This window comes from Trichosurus vulpecula, chromosome 7 (assembly GCF_011100635.1).
Source record: "Trichosurus vulpecula isolate mTriVul1 chromosome 7, mTriVul1.pri, whole genome shotgun sequence".
NCBI lineage: Eukaryota > Metazoa > Chordata > Mammalia > Diprotodontia > Phalangeridae > Trichosurus > Trichosurus vulpecula.
Genome location: NC_050579.1, coordinates 78,348,002 through 78,363,320, shown reverse-complemented (window position 1 = coordinate 78,363,320; position 15,319 = coordinate 78,348,002). Strand labels below are relative to the sequence as shown.

The following is a 15,319-nucleotide window of genomic DNA, read 5'->3' as shown; positions in this document are numbered from 1 at the left end:
TATCCTTCCCAGTTCTGCTGTATCCCGTAACAGGCTGCCAGCCAGCCAGGTCACCGGCCCAGCTGTGATTTTCAACTTGCAGGTAGGAAAAGCAGCTTGTCAGAAAGAGGAAGCCAGACACTGGAAGGGCTATGCCCATGAAACCACCGGCCATATGGAACACAAATAATGTCAGATTTTTGGCTTCTCTCTATATCTTTATGAGGGTAGCCAAATTCATGGTGCATGGAGTGAAAGGGAAATAAAAGGAATACCAGGATTATATCCATGATTTTTGGGAGGACTGGATAATGGAGAAACTAGACAGACTTAAAGGAGAAAACTGAGCTTTAATTATGTCTGATACGACTTGGCTTATGTAAAAACCTTTTCCCAACTTGGCTCCTTTTACAGATAAGCATCTTGATAGAGTCGACCTTGTCTTCAGCTTAGTTTTCCTTTGAATATATTGAATGGTTTTTGATGACAAAAAATGTAAAACCAGATGAAGGTCATTACATAAGCAGAATAAAACTCAACAATAGTTAAGGGGAAAAAATAGTTCCTGTAGTGGTGTTTTGGCAAACCAACAAGAACTTAATTGACTCTTCTTAATGTAAAAAACACATGTCAATCAATAGACTCATAAAAACTTTATAGACTATGCGAATAGTGATAATCCAGGCACCACCCAGGTTTGCGGCTTACCAGAAAAAATAGCTAATAAAAAAAATCACAGTATACTAGTTACGGACAAAAATCTATTATCCATCTCAGCAGTTTGCTAAACCATGCTGTGAACTTGGACATTTCACAGTTCTAACTGGGTATGGATCATGGGAAAAGTGACTAAGTGAAATAATGGCCTCCTTTCATATAAAGCATGAGTGGAGATGTAGTAAATATATCTGAATTTGTCATGGTGAATTAAACCAGCTTAAGATTCAGGCACAGAGGCAGATTATTAGTCCAAAATGGTCCATTTCCTTCCAATTTGTAACACGTGGGAAAGTCAGACATTTACTTTTTACATAAAAAAAAATTAAATTTAGGGTTTGTTAATACACATGCATATTTCTCTGTGTGTGTGTGTGTGTGTGTGTGTGTGTGAGAGAGAGAGAGAGAGAGAGAGAGAGAGAGAGAGAGAGAGAGAGACAGAGAGAGAGATAGAGAGAGAGAGAGAGAGAGAGAGAGAGAGAGAGAGAGAGAGTGTGTGTGTGTGTGTGTTTTCTTTGAGGGATTTTTTCGACTGGACCTGGGATTTCACTGATGTAGCTAACCCTCAGTGAGAAAACTCCTACCTGAAAAGACCAGCAGCTGTTTTGCAACTCAAAGTCTCACAGAGTTGCATGGGATACTAAGCCATTAAATGCTTTGTCCTGGATCTCAGGGTTGGGATGTGTCAGAGGTGGGCCCTGAACTCAGGTGTTCCTCACTCCCAGGCTGGCTAGCTAGGTACTCTTAAATGGAATACTCACACACATCTGGCACAGTTGTCTGGTTAGTTTTGCTGAAGTTCCTTCCCCTCTGTTTTTAAATTTTTATAAAGGAATGGCTCTATGGGGGGGGGGGGGCAGGAGTTATCACTGGGAAATGTAGGTATATTTACCTTTGAAATACCTCGTTTAATTCACCATAATAAATTCAGGTAGATATAAAAATAAAAGATATCAACATCAATTAATTTAAAAATACCTGTATGGGGCGGGAGGTGCAGGGAGGTGGTAGAGTGGCTGGAACACCAGCCCTGAAGTCGGGAGGACCAGAGTTCAAATGTGGCTTCAGACACTAGCTGTGAGACCCTGGGCAAGTCACTTAACCCCAATTGCCTCTAAAGAATGAAAATAATCGCAGGGCTGAAAGGTTCCTTATGGAACTTTTGCTTCCACCCTCTTGTTATGCAGAGGGGGAAACAAAGATTCATAGAGATTAAGTGGCTTGTCACACAATTAATGAGAAAGTAATGAGAGAGTAGAGCTCAGGTCAGATTCCAGTGTGTTTCCCCTACATCACCCTGCCTGCCTCCCCTTTCTTCCTAAATTTTATTTTTTTGGTTTTTCCCCTTTAGAGTCTATGGCAGTGATCTGAACATTGTGCACACGGTGCTATCAAAGGACTGAGTCAAGAGGGCACATTAACAAAAGTTATCAAGACATCTTTTAATTTGAAAAAAAATGTTAAGCCAACCACAATCTTCAGGTGGACATATCTTTATAATATTTAATATATTTGAGGAAATTTGGTATATGTAAAGACCTTACAGAATTCAAATTGTGCTATCTGACCTCTATTGGGCTTCATTCCTCTCCTATGAATTCACCACAGGAACCTTTTTTCCTTTCCTCACATGTAATAATTTTTTCTTCTCACAAGTACTCACCTCCCCTCTCCTCAACCCTCCCCCACTAATCTTCCCACTACCCCTGTTACTTTTAACATAACCCCAGTTCCTATTTTACAGAGCTTGAGGCATCCAACAAAAGCAGCCTAAATTCTTGTCCTCATCTTAACATCCATCTCTGCCTTCAGCGTTCTGATGCTTTCTATCTCAGAGAAAGGCCATTGATTTCAAGGCTTAACCTGTATGCTCCTGAAGCTAGCTCCTTCCTCATCTTCTAAGACTTAGCTCCACAATCTTTCCATTCCTTCCTTGAATCTTCATTCTTCCTCTCTCTATCGGTTCCTTTGCCATCTATAGACATTTTCAGGTCTCCAAACCTCAATTCTCTGTTGTTTCTACCTTGCTGCCCTCCTGAGGTACTATCCCATCTCTTTCCTACCTTTCACTTCCAAACCAAGAGGTCTGTCAAAGGATTATCCTATTTTTCATTAAGATGGCCATGTGAAAGGTACAGAGGTGCCCAACTCTCCTGCTCTAATTTTACGATCTAATGATCTAAATGAATCTATGATTTAGATCTAAATCTATGATTTAAATCAATGATCTAAAAAGAATACATTGACCAAAAATTCCAAAAATAAACTTCAGCTAAGCTCCCTTATCCAGCCTAGGATTGAACAAAAAGATAACCAGAAGTTACAAACAGTAGAAAAAAGTTATGCCAAAGAAGTCAGCATCAAGGCAAGAAAATGGACGAGAGGGCTCAAAGCATGGAAGCTGTCCAGAAGCTGCCAGGGAGGGCAGGAGGTTATGGCAGCATCTTGACCAGGGCGGCCCCAGGGAACACAGACATCATAGAACTATGACCAGGAAACGCTGGGTGGGGGAGGCAGGTAGAGCAGTAGTCCATAGCAGTGCCTTGACCAGGGCCAGCCAAAGATGGAGCTGTGAGGAGAACACTGAAATGTGCCAGAACTCTGAGCCCATACGGGAGAAGAAGTGGAATCCAGAAGTAGAAACTCAGAAAAGTGAGGTCAGGAATAAAGAGGCGCTGACCACCTCATTTAAGAGGGTGGCAAGGGGTAGAATCTAGCCTTGACACAAATCCCAAATCAGTGAGGCTAGAGATATGAGTGAAGAAAATAAGACACTGAATGGTATTAAGAATCATTATGGGTCAAAAGTAGCGCAAAAGGAAATCTCAATAGAACAAAGTAACTCCACTCCAGCTCCAAGCAGAGTCTAGAGAGAAAAAAAATGGCTTGGCCACAAGGACTATAAGAATACTTGGAAGAAATGAAGCAAAAGATAAAAAATAAATAAGTTTGGAAGAAAAAAACCATAGAATGGCTTAGAAAAAAATTAGAAAACATCATCCAACTAAGTGAATCCTTAAAAATTAGAGCAGACTAAACAAATCAATGACTTGATAAGATGCTAAGAAATATTAAAACAAAAAAATATTAAAACAAAAACAAAATATTAAAACAAAATATTAAAACAAAAAAATTAAAGAAAATAGAAGAAAATATAAGCTATCTACTATCGAAAATGCTCTGGACAATAGATCAAGGAGAGACAACTTAGAATTAATGGATTCCCTGAAACCAAGATCCTCCTCAAAAAGGCTAGATGCAACAATTCCAGAAATCACACATGAAAACTTCCCAGATTTATTATAATAAACAGGAAAAGTGAAAATAGAAAGAATCCACTGGTCACCTCCGGAAAGACACTCCAAAATGACTTTCTTTGACCTTTTGGTTAAAGAAAAACCACTATAGCCAGGGAAAAAAACAAAACAGTTTAGGTATGAAGGAACCACTATCAGGATTACACAAGGCCCGGCAGCTACTACAATAAAGGAGAAAAAAAATCTTAGAATGATATTCCAAAAAGCAAAAGAATAACGACCAAGACTAATTTATTCTGCAAGACCAAGTATAATTCTATATGGGGAAAAAATGGACCTTTATTGGCTCATAGATAGAGCACTAGGCCTGAGGTCAGGAAGACCTGAATTCAAATTTGTCCTCAGATCCTTAGTAGCTGTATGACCCTGGGCAAGTCACTTAAAATCTGCCTGTTTCCTCAAATGTAAAATGAGGATAACAACAGCACCCATCTCCTAGAGTTGTTGTGAAGATAAAATGAGATACTTGCAGAGTGCACACTACCTGACACACAGTAGGTACTTAATAAATTACTATTCCCTTCCCTCGATGGAATGGAGGCCTTTCAAATATTCCTGATAAAAGACAAAGAAAGAGCTAAGAAGAAACTCTGATATACTAACAGAAGATTCAAAAACAGCCTGGAAAGGCAAATACATTAAAGAAATTGGAAGGGGCTGAATGATGGTAAAGCGCTTCTATTTTAATGGGAGAAGAGACAATCTCTCTTCAAAATCCTAATGACTTCAAGGATTACACGAAGAATTAAGTAAGACAGACAAATTGGTAGTAGGTTTGGTTTTTTTTTCCTGTTTTGAGGGTCTTGAGAAAGGAAAGAGAATGAAAGGAAAAAGAATATACTAGGAAAGAAATGTGAAAGATGGGACTTTTTTAACCAATTCTCATAACTGCGTTACTAAAGACGAGCATTAAAAAAATGGAGGAAGGGGCAGGGGAGCAGCTATCACAGAACATCACTGCCATCTGAAATCGACAAAGGAGGTTTTAAACTTGAGAAACCCCTCCACTTCTTTGCCTCTCCTCTTCAGTCTAGCCCACTCTTCATTCAGTTGAAACTGCCCTCTCCAAAGTTACTAATGACCTTTTAACTGCTAAATCTAATAGCTTTTTCCTTAATCATTACCCTTCTTGCTCTCTCCATTACCCTGTGCTCCTGGATACTCACTCTTCTCTAAGTTTTGGTAACAAGGCTTTCTCTCTTGGTTCTCCTCCTTCCTGTCTTCCTGCTCCTTAGTCTCTGTCTTGCAGGATCTTCATCCAAGTCCCACCCACTAACCAAGGCTCTGTTCCAGGCCCTCTTCTTCCATTATACTTTCTCTTGGAGATCTCGTTGGCTTCCATGGATTCAATGGTCACTTCTACACAAATGATTCTCAGATTTGTTTACCCAGCCCCAACCTCTCTCCTGACCTCCAGTCCATCTGGATGTCCTGTAGACATCCCAAACTCAACAGGTCCAAAACGGACCCATTATCTTTCCCCTTTCCAAACTTCTCTGTTACTGTCAAGGATAATGTCAAGGCTCTTAAACTATTTGCCACCATTGACTCTCTCTCTCTCTCACACACACACACACACCCCATCTCCCATCTATTGTCAAGTGCTTTCCTTTCTACTTTCAAAGCATTTCTTGTGTACGACCACTTCTCTCCTTTGACACGGCCACCACCTTCTTGCAAACCCTTTACCTCACTCCTGGACTACGGCAAAAGCCTTCTAGTTGGTCTTCTTGCTTCAAATCTCTCTCTATTCCAGTCTGCCCTCCACCAAAATGATCTACCCAAAAGCTCAAGTCTGACTGTGTTACTCCCCTACTTATTAAACTCTGGTCCCTCCACATTGCCTTCAGGATCAAAAACAAAATGCTGTTTGAGGGACAGCTAGGTGGCGCAGTGAGTAGAGCACTGGCCCTGGAGTCAGGAGGACCTGAGTTCAAGTCCACCCTCAGACACTTGACACGCTTACTAGCTGTGTGACCTTGAGCAAGTCACTTAACCCCAACTGCCTTGCCTTCCCCCCTCAAAAAAATGCTATTTGACTTCTGGACACAGCTTGGCCCCTTCCTATTCTTCTAGCCTTCTTACACTTCACTCCCCTTCACATATTCTTTGATGCTGTAACACTAGTCTCTTGCTGTTCCTTGTCCTGACTCTAGACATTTTCACTGGATGTCCTCTCATGCTTAGAATGCTCTTCCCACTCCCAATACCTATATTCCCCTGGTTTCCTTCAAAACTCAGCTTGAATTTTACCTTCTACAAGAGCCCTTTTCTGGTATTTATCTCTCCCTGGTGCCCCACCCCCCCATGCCTTCCCTTTGATATTACTTCCAATCTACACTGTATGTATCTTGTATGTATACAGTTATTTGTGCTTATAAAGGAAACAAGGACAGGAAAAGGGGAGAAAAGGGATGAAGATGGCAGGAAGATTCAGGGAGGGAATGATAAGCAAAATAAATCAACTGCGAGGAGGAGTGGATTAGAAAAGTGAGATGAGAAAAACAGTGATAGCGTAAGAATCAGTGATTGAAATCTGGGGGATGGGAAGGAAGGAGGGGTGTTCTAGGGGAAACTGATCTGTTCAATTAAAGATCACCAGTGTTGACTATATCTCCGTACAGGGGGGGAAGAGGAGATATCAAAGAGGAGAACAGACCGTTAATAATTATCACTTAAAGCAACTCTGAGGTTCCACTTCGTACCCATCAGTTTGGGAAAACCAACAAAAAGAAGAATGACAATCGTTTAAGTGGAGGCAAGAAAGCAAGTACAGTAACGTATTGCTGGCGGAGCTATGATCCGATCCAATCATTCTGGAAAGCAACTTGGAACTATGCCCTCCAAGTTACTAAACCCTGCATGTCCTTTCACCCAGCAATGCTGCTACTAGGCCTGTGCCCCAAGGAGATCAAAGAAAGAGGAAAAGGTCCTGTATGTACAAAAATATTTAAAGCAGCCTTTTTTTGTGTGTGTGGAAGCAAAGAACTGGTAACTGAGGGGGTATCCATTAAATGGTGAATTGCAGAACAAATAATTGTATGTGAATGTCACAGAATACTATTATGCTGTAAAAAATGATGAAAGAGATAGGTGAAAGAAACCTGGAAAGACACATAAATGATGCAACATGAAAGGAGCAAAAGCAAAGAACGATATGTACCACAATGCAAAGGCAAACAACTTTGAAAGAATTAAGAAATCTGATCAACACAATGACCAACCATGATTCCAGAGGACTGAGAAGGAAGCATGCTGTGCACCTCTAGACAGAGACATGAACACATGGTATAAACACACATATTATTTTTGAACATGGCCATGTGCAAATTAGTTTTTCTTGAATATGCATATGTATTACAAGGGGTCCCCCCAACCCAATGGGGGAATAGCAAGGTAAGAAAACGGATCTTTATTAAGTTAAAAAAATTATTTTAAAACACATTCCTGTGAATGTGACTAGACTCACTTGTAAAATGGAAAAGAAAGAAGATAGCAGAATATGTTAGAAAGCAGATATATTAGTAATATATTAGAAAGTAGAAACAACATGTTTAAAAGAAACACATGAAATAAAATTCACATGGAGTTAAAATGAGAGATTGGAGTAAAATTTATCATGCTTTTTGTTGTTCAGTAGTTTCAGTCATTCATGACCCCATTTAGGGCTTTCTTGGCAAAGATACTGGAGCCCTTTGCCATTTCCTTCTCCAGCTCATTTTACAGATGAAAAAGTGAGGCAAACAGGGTTAAGTGATTTGCCTAGGGTCACACAGTTATTAAGTGTCTGTGGCTAGATGTGAACTCAGGAAGATGACTTCAGGCCTGGCATTCTATCTACTGTGCCACCTAGCTGCCCTATTATGCTTTAGATGAATTCAAAAAAGAAGGGGCAACAACCAGGGGCTCTGTTGTGGCAACAGTAAAAACTGACATGTTTATGAGAGAAAAACAGGGAAATTAAATTATGCTTGAAAGCACCACCAACAATGATATAATATCAATACTCAATATATGTGAAATAAATAGCGTACCATCTAAGTACTTAAAGGAGAGTTAATAAAATTACAGGAAGAAATAGAAAGTAAAATGATAATAGCTGAAGAGCACAATGTACTCCTTTCAGACCAAAATAATATAGCAAAAAAGAGATAAATAAGAAATTGAGGACCTGAACAGAACTTTAGAAAAATTAGATATGATAGACCACTGGTGAATACCAAATGGACTATGAATGAATATATATATATATATATATATGTATATATATATATATATATACATATATATATATATATATATTTCTCAACTATACATAGTACCTTTTTTTTAAATTTATTTAACATATTTAGTTTTCAGCATTGATTTTCACAAGAGTTCGGATTACAAATTTTCTCCCCATTTCTACCCTCCCCCCCACTCCAAGATGGCATATATTCTGGTTGCCCTGTTCCCCAGTCAGCGCTCCCCTCTGTTACCCCACTCCCCTCCCATCCCCTTTTCCCTTCCTTTCTTGTAGGGCAAGATAAATTTTTACGCCCCATTGCCTGTGTATCTTATTTTCTTGTTGCATGCAAAAACATTTTTGTTTGTTTTTGAACATCTGTTTTTAAAACTTTGAGTTCCAAATTCTCTCCCCTCTTCCCTTCCCACCCACCCTCCCTAAGAAGTCAAGCAATTCAACATAGGCCACATGTGTATCATGTATAACCCTTCCACAATACTCATGTTGTGAAAGACTAACTATATTTTGCCCCTTCCCAACCCATCCCCCTTTATTGAATTTTCTCCCTTGACCCTGTCCCCTTTCGAAAGTGTTTGTTTTTGATTACCTCCACCCCCATCTGCCCTCCCCTCCATCATCCCCCCCATTTTTTTTTATCTTCTTCCCTCTTCTTTCCTGTGGGGTAAGATTCCCAATTGGGTATGTATGGTATTCCCTCCTTAGGCCAAATCTGATGAGAGCAATGTTCACTCATTCCCCCCTCATCCGCCCTCTCCCCTCCTCCCACAGAACTGCTTCCTCTTGCCACCTTTATGGGAGATAATCCATCCCATTCTATCTCTCCTTATCTCCCTCTCTCAGTATGTTCCTCTCTCATCCCTTAATTTGATTTTATTTCTTTTAGATATCTTCCCTTCATCTTCAACTCACCCTGTGTCTGCTCTCTGCCTCTCTCTCTCTCTCTCTCTCTATATATATATATAGATATGTATGTATATATATATATGTGTATATATATATACACATACACACATAGATATATACATACACACATAGATATATACATACATACACATTCACCCATATATATACATAAACATATATATACATAGTACCTTTAAAAAACTGCCTATCTGCAGGGGTGGGGAACCTGCAGCCTGTGGCCCTCTAGGTCCTCACGTGTGGCCCACTGACTGAATCCAAATTTCACTGAACAAACTGCAAATGATTAGGCTATGCCAAAATAATAAAAAATTATACTATACTACCTAAATTAATTTACTTACTCAATGCCATACTAATCAGTCTACCAAAGGGTTAGTTTTATAGATCTAGAAAACAATAACAAAATTCATGGGGAAGAACAAAAGATCAAATGTCTCAAGGGTAATAATAAAAAAAAGTAGGAAGCAAGGGGGTTTGGCAGTATCAGATTCCAGTATTTGGTAACAGTTAAAAACAGAAAAATTTGGTCAATGAAGCCAAATTTGGAACATTAGACCCAGATGCAAAAGAATACAGCAGAAAAGTGTTCAATAGATCCAAAGGTACCAACTACCGAGGAAGACTAACTGACAAAAAGTGGTGGAAAATTAGAAAGCAGCCTGGCAGAAATTACCTCAAACCATGTACCACAAAAAACTCCTAGTGCCTTTTTGATACGATATGCCTTGTTGATATCTTGCTTCCCTTGTTTTTGGAACTACCTCTGAAACATTTATCTAGATAAGAGTTCTCATTCTTCTATTTGGATGAGTTCCCTTGGGTCTTACATCAGAGAGAGAGAGAGAGAGAGAGAGAGAATGTGTGTGTGAGAGGTATATGTATCTATGTATATATGCGTGAGAATATGTATGTGTGTGTGTTTATACATACATACATACGTGTATATATATATATATATATATACATATATATATATACACTCACTGCAAATCTTTTTCTCTTGTTGGCTGTTTCTATTTTAATTCTAATTGCCTTGATTTTGTTTGTTAACAAGTGTTTCAATTTATGTAATCAAAATTATTCATTTCATTTTCTATGATTCCTCGTTTGGTCCATACAGAGTTGTGAACGATATCTCTTTTTTATTCTCATTTGTTTATGATGTGACCTTTTATATCTAGACCATGTGGAGCAGCACATAAGACAGACAGGAGAAGGAAGAAGCTGGAGTGAGGAAGACCAGTTAGTACGGTATTATGGTATTATGGTCCAGGTAAGAAGTAATGAGAACCTGATGAGAGTGGTAGTAGTGGAAATGGAAAGGGAGATGGCAATAATTCCTTCCAGGAAGGATAAATTTCTCCTAATGCCCCAGGGAAATACAGGCCCAATTATGTTCTGTGTGACGCTGAGAGGAAGAGATTAATCTGAACAGTGAAGATAAAGACAGTCATCATCAAAGAAGGAGTCAGAGCAACAAATTTCACCCATGAATTCCTAAACAAACAGGAAGCCAGAACCTCCTACCTAATAGGAATTAAGCTCTCAGATAAAAGGTAGACCCCAGAGGACTGTTTATCCTGTGCCCCCTGGTGGCTCAGAGAGACCAGCACAGTATCCTCTGCATTACCAAAGGAAAACAGAAATTAAGCTTTCTTTCTTAACATAACAAAATAATAACAACAATAACTTGCCTTTGTATAGTACATTATAATTTACAAAGCATTTTCATAAGTATCTCATTTCAGCCACATAACAACTGTGATATAACCAGGGTATGTATTATCTTTCTTTTACAGATGATCTGATAATAAAAGCAGACTATCTGGCAACAGACATCTACTTTTAACTATGGTTTCAAGCTTTGTAAACAGATGAGTTGATATTTTCCATTATTCCTATTTTGTGCTTTATTTAATACTCTGAGAGAGTCATGATTTCATCATATTTCCTCCACTGATGCAGATCATGACCCCTCTATGCCTTCGTATACAGTTTCATGACTTGCTGAAGCCCAAAAAACTCATCGCAGAAGAATCGCATAAGTGAAAAAAACTTCATTTCTTTCCATTTCCCAGAGCCAAACAAAATTACAATGAAAAAAGTCTGTGCATCCTGGGGAACCTTGAGGAAACAAGGCTACAAAGTTCTAAAAGAGATCCTGGGAGCTATAGCATTTGAGCAGGAGAAGAACAGAAAATGGTCCCATCTGAGAACTTATCAAAAGCTACGCGGTGTTGAGTGACCCACAAAATGAACTTAGAAGAACTTTCTTGATACTTGTTAGTAATATGCTAAAGATTTCAAAAGTTGGTTTAACTTTTTCCAAACTCAGACAAACTTGAAAGAGAGACAGAGAGATTCGAGTTGAACAGAAACTAGGGTACTGAGCTGTATCAGATGTTTCAGACAAAGACTAAATTCTAGTAGTACTTGTTCTGCTAAACTCTTTTTTAAACTACTCAGTGGTCAGGTGATAAGAATATGGAAAACTATGGTTCCCTAATCACACTTTTATTCTAGTAACCATGGAAGCAGTTATTTTATAGGCTGGACAGCCTCCACTTTATTCCATACCCTTCCTTTTCCCTGATGGGTATTCTATATGCTATGAATTACACACTTAATCTATAGGGACTATACTAAAATCCTACTCTGATGGCTCAAATTGGAGGTGATTCCAGGTTATTAAATGTTTTGTTTATGGAGTGAAAGTTCTGGCAAGTTCTACAAGATGGAAAGATTTCAACTATAAGCCAAGTGAATGTCTGGGGTCCAGGACCAACCTAGAGAGACTCGGTGCTTGGCACACAATAAGTACCTAATAAGTGCTCTATATAGCTGTCCATCTCTCTCTCTCTCTCTCTCTCTCTCTCTCTCTCTCTCTCATGTCTCTCCCTCTCCCTCTCTCCCCCCTGCCTGTGCACATCCAGGCACAAGCACACACACACATGGTTGGCTAAAGGGCAATAAATTTTTCAGCCACTAGAACTCTTGAAAATCATCTAAGTTATAGATGGGCTATAATCACTATTAAAGTAATGAAGTTACAGATCCCTGAAGTAATCTACAGATGTCCTAGCATTATAACACTTATACGTCCTTGAAAAATATAGTAATAGGGGCAGCTAGGTGGCATAGTGGATAGAACACCTGCCTTGGAGTCAGGAGGATGTGAGTTCAAATGTGACCTCAAACACTAACTGTGTGACCCTGGGCAAGTCACTTAGTCCTGATTACCTTCAATAATAACAACAAAAAAATAAAAATATAACAATATATGAAGTATTAGGAATGTGATAAAGGAAAAAGATGTTTAGTGGTCTTACCAGGAGAAGAAATGATCCATTTCAGTAACTGCTTAAGATCAAACTTAGGCTTTCAAAAGAGAATTTGTTATTTTCTACTACAGAAACACTTTTCACCTAAGGGATTAACTTCAGCAAACCAAAGTCTATGTTACATACTATTTCATTCTAAACTCAAATGTCAATTTAAAAATATTCCTCTAAAATTCTACTGGTTACTTTAGGTTATGCTCTTAACAAAAACCTTGAAAAAATAATATTTCATATTGATTTTTACATATCATTTGCCATAATGAGTCTTAAAATCTAGTTAAATTTTCTAATAAATTTCATTCATATTGCTTATGTGAAGATAAAACAACTCTTTAGCAGAGATATGTATTCTTGCTTTGTCACTGACACTGAAAAGAATGATTACACTTTAGGTAGGATATCACTTTCAAGAGAATCATAGACCAAGAGCTGGAGGAGGAGCTCAGAGGCCATCTAGTCCAACCCCCTTGGTCAACAGATGAAGAAAATGAGACTCGGCAAAGTTAAGAGCTTTGCCCAAAGTCAAATGGTTAGTAACCGGCAAAGGCAGGATTTTGAGCCCAAGCCCTATGAATCCAAAGGCTCTGTCCTTTTAACTCTGCCTCCCTTTGGGGATGGGGGTGAGGAGAAGAGATAAAACCTATTTTGAAGAGACAACAGGCGGCTCTATGTAACTTGAAATAAGATCAACCCTTTAAATTCTTCTCAACGTTAAAGTCAGTTCCTGGAAGAGAAAAAGGCCTCTAGGAAGTAACATCAACCTTTTTAGATTACTAGAGAATTACTTATTGCACTGAAAAAGTAATGAATGAACTCTTGACTTGCCTGAAATGCACCTTTCAAAGTGCCCACTGCTAATTTATGTACTAGGAGTTCTCCCCAACTACTTAGCATTTCTATATTCAAAAAAGTATAAAGACTTGCAGCTATTTGGCACTCACATTAGGCCTCTAAGGTCAATATCTATTTTTATGTCTATTTTATAAATGGGAAAAAGAAATAAAGAACTGAGTAAATTTCCCAGACTTACTGATTCAGGGGCACACTGCTAAAGTCAAACCCAAACGGTGCCCTCTCTGCCTACGTATCTAAGCAAACTAGTCAATTCAGATCACTTCAGTGCTATTCTTTCCCAAAGTAGCATTTTCTTTCCATTCCAAAGAAAAAATATTTTATTCTACAGAGGTTTCTCATTCTAAAGAGTAGTAAATAAAATCAGTTTAAATACAGGTCATGAGTCATTTTTCTATTTCACTTTGGCTGGGTAGTGATTAAGTGGCTTCATGTATAAATCAGCCATGTTAAGAAGAAAGAATTCCCTTTGTGATAACCACTTCTTGTCAAAGGTAAATGAAACCTTCTTGCTTGTCACATTTATAATGGCCATTTCTAATTAACAAAGTTTAAAGCAGCTTTGGACAAGTCTCATTTTTATCCTTAAATCTTTGGAAATGTCTTAAGGGTTCTGGTCTACCCCTTCCCCCTCTGGCTCCCCCCGCCTCCACCTTCCCAGCCTTGTACCTTTTACATATCAATTCACAATTTTATATATCGGTTCACAAGTCTAGTAAGTTTGTATGGAATGTTTCCAGTCTAATGGAACTGAGAACTTCGATTCAATTGTTGTCTGTTCTATCAAATACTTTTGGGGGGATAATCAGCTCCTAAAAAAGTGCTAGAATTTCAGATGTCTAAGATTCTTTCCTGGATCCTCAAGGTGTGGCTGGGGAGTAGGGGAGAAATCCCGGCTTCATCAATAATTTGGAGAAATCCAAAACAGAGGGCTTAGATTTAAAAGTTCTCGCTCGAAAGAGCTGGTAAGACTGAACTACGGATATGTGGTAAAGGCCAATGACTAAACTGATACCGTTCTTCCGAATGACTAAGATGAAACATACTTGAGTTGAGCTGTTTAAATATATGCTCATCTGATAATGAATGCCCGAAAGCCAAAAGGCCAAAAGTTGCCAATATGTTGTTTCAATGAAATGGATCCTATAATAAATAGAATAAAAGAGAAGGACTGTCGTGTAGTGTATGGAAAGGTGACCTCAGGGCCAGGAATACCTAGGTTTAGATCCAGCTTCTGACACATATTAGCTGTGTAGTCTTGGGCAAATCACTTAACCCCATAAGGGTTAAGTTAAATTAAGTTAAGGGTTAAGGGGTTAGAGGCCCTTGTCTAATACTAAATTGCAGAGAAAGTACCAGTTACAGAGCTTACTAGCTTAACTTTTTAATCTTTCTTTTCTGTACTGCCTTCTTTTATGAAAGGAGAGAAGCTATAAAATTCTATCAACACATTCCATATCTGGTAAGCAGACTTTGCCTCCCAAAAGAGATGACAGTGAAGAGTTAGCTCTTTTCTACCCTAGAAGCTCCTTCCTGCTATCAGCTCAAGGCTCTCAGGTGCATGTAAAGAATCCACAAGTTGGCTAACTACACCAAAGGGGAACCACTTACAGGAAGCCCTGAAAAAAATTAACAGGACTAACCTTAAGTTCATTGATCACTGATCTGGAGCTTGAAGGGGATGAAGAGATCATGTAGTCTAACACTGCAATCTAACAGCTGTGGAAACCAAAACCCGGAGAGGTTAGAAGCCTTGGCCAAAGTCACAGAGGTAGTGGGTGGCAGGTCTAGGATCTGGGCCCAGACCCCATCATTTCAAAGCAGACTCCTTCTACTGCCCCATTCAGCCTCTCTTAAGTGATACCACCAATTAAAGCAATTTCTCTCACGTCTTTCGGCAAAGTTTGTTCAAGGGATTTCTTCTAAGACACCATGTATGTTCT

The 15,319-nt window shown here is 38.9% G+C and overlaps 1 protein-coding gene across 3 annotated transcripts in view; it reads right to left on the bottom strand.

The window, feature by feature from the left end:
* The window catches only part of ALG14 (ALG14 UDP-N-acetylglucosaminyltransferase subunit), a 105,387-nt gene that overhangs the window by 55,893 nt on the left and 34,175 nt on the right, over nucleotides 1–15,319 (bottom strand). The window lies entirely within an intron of this gene.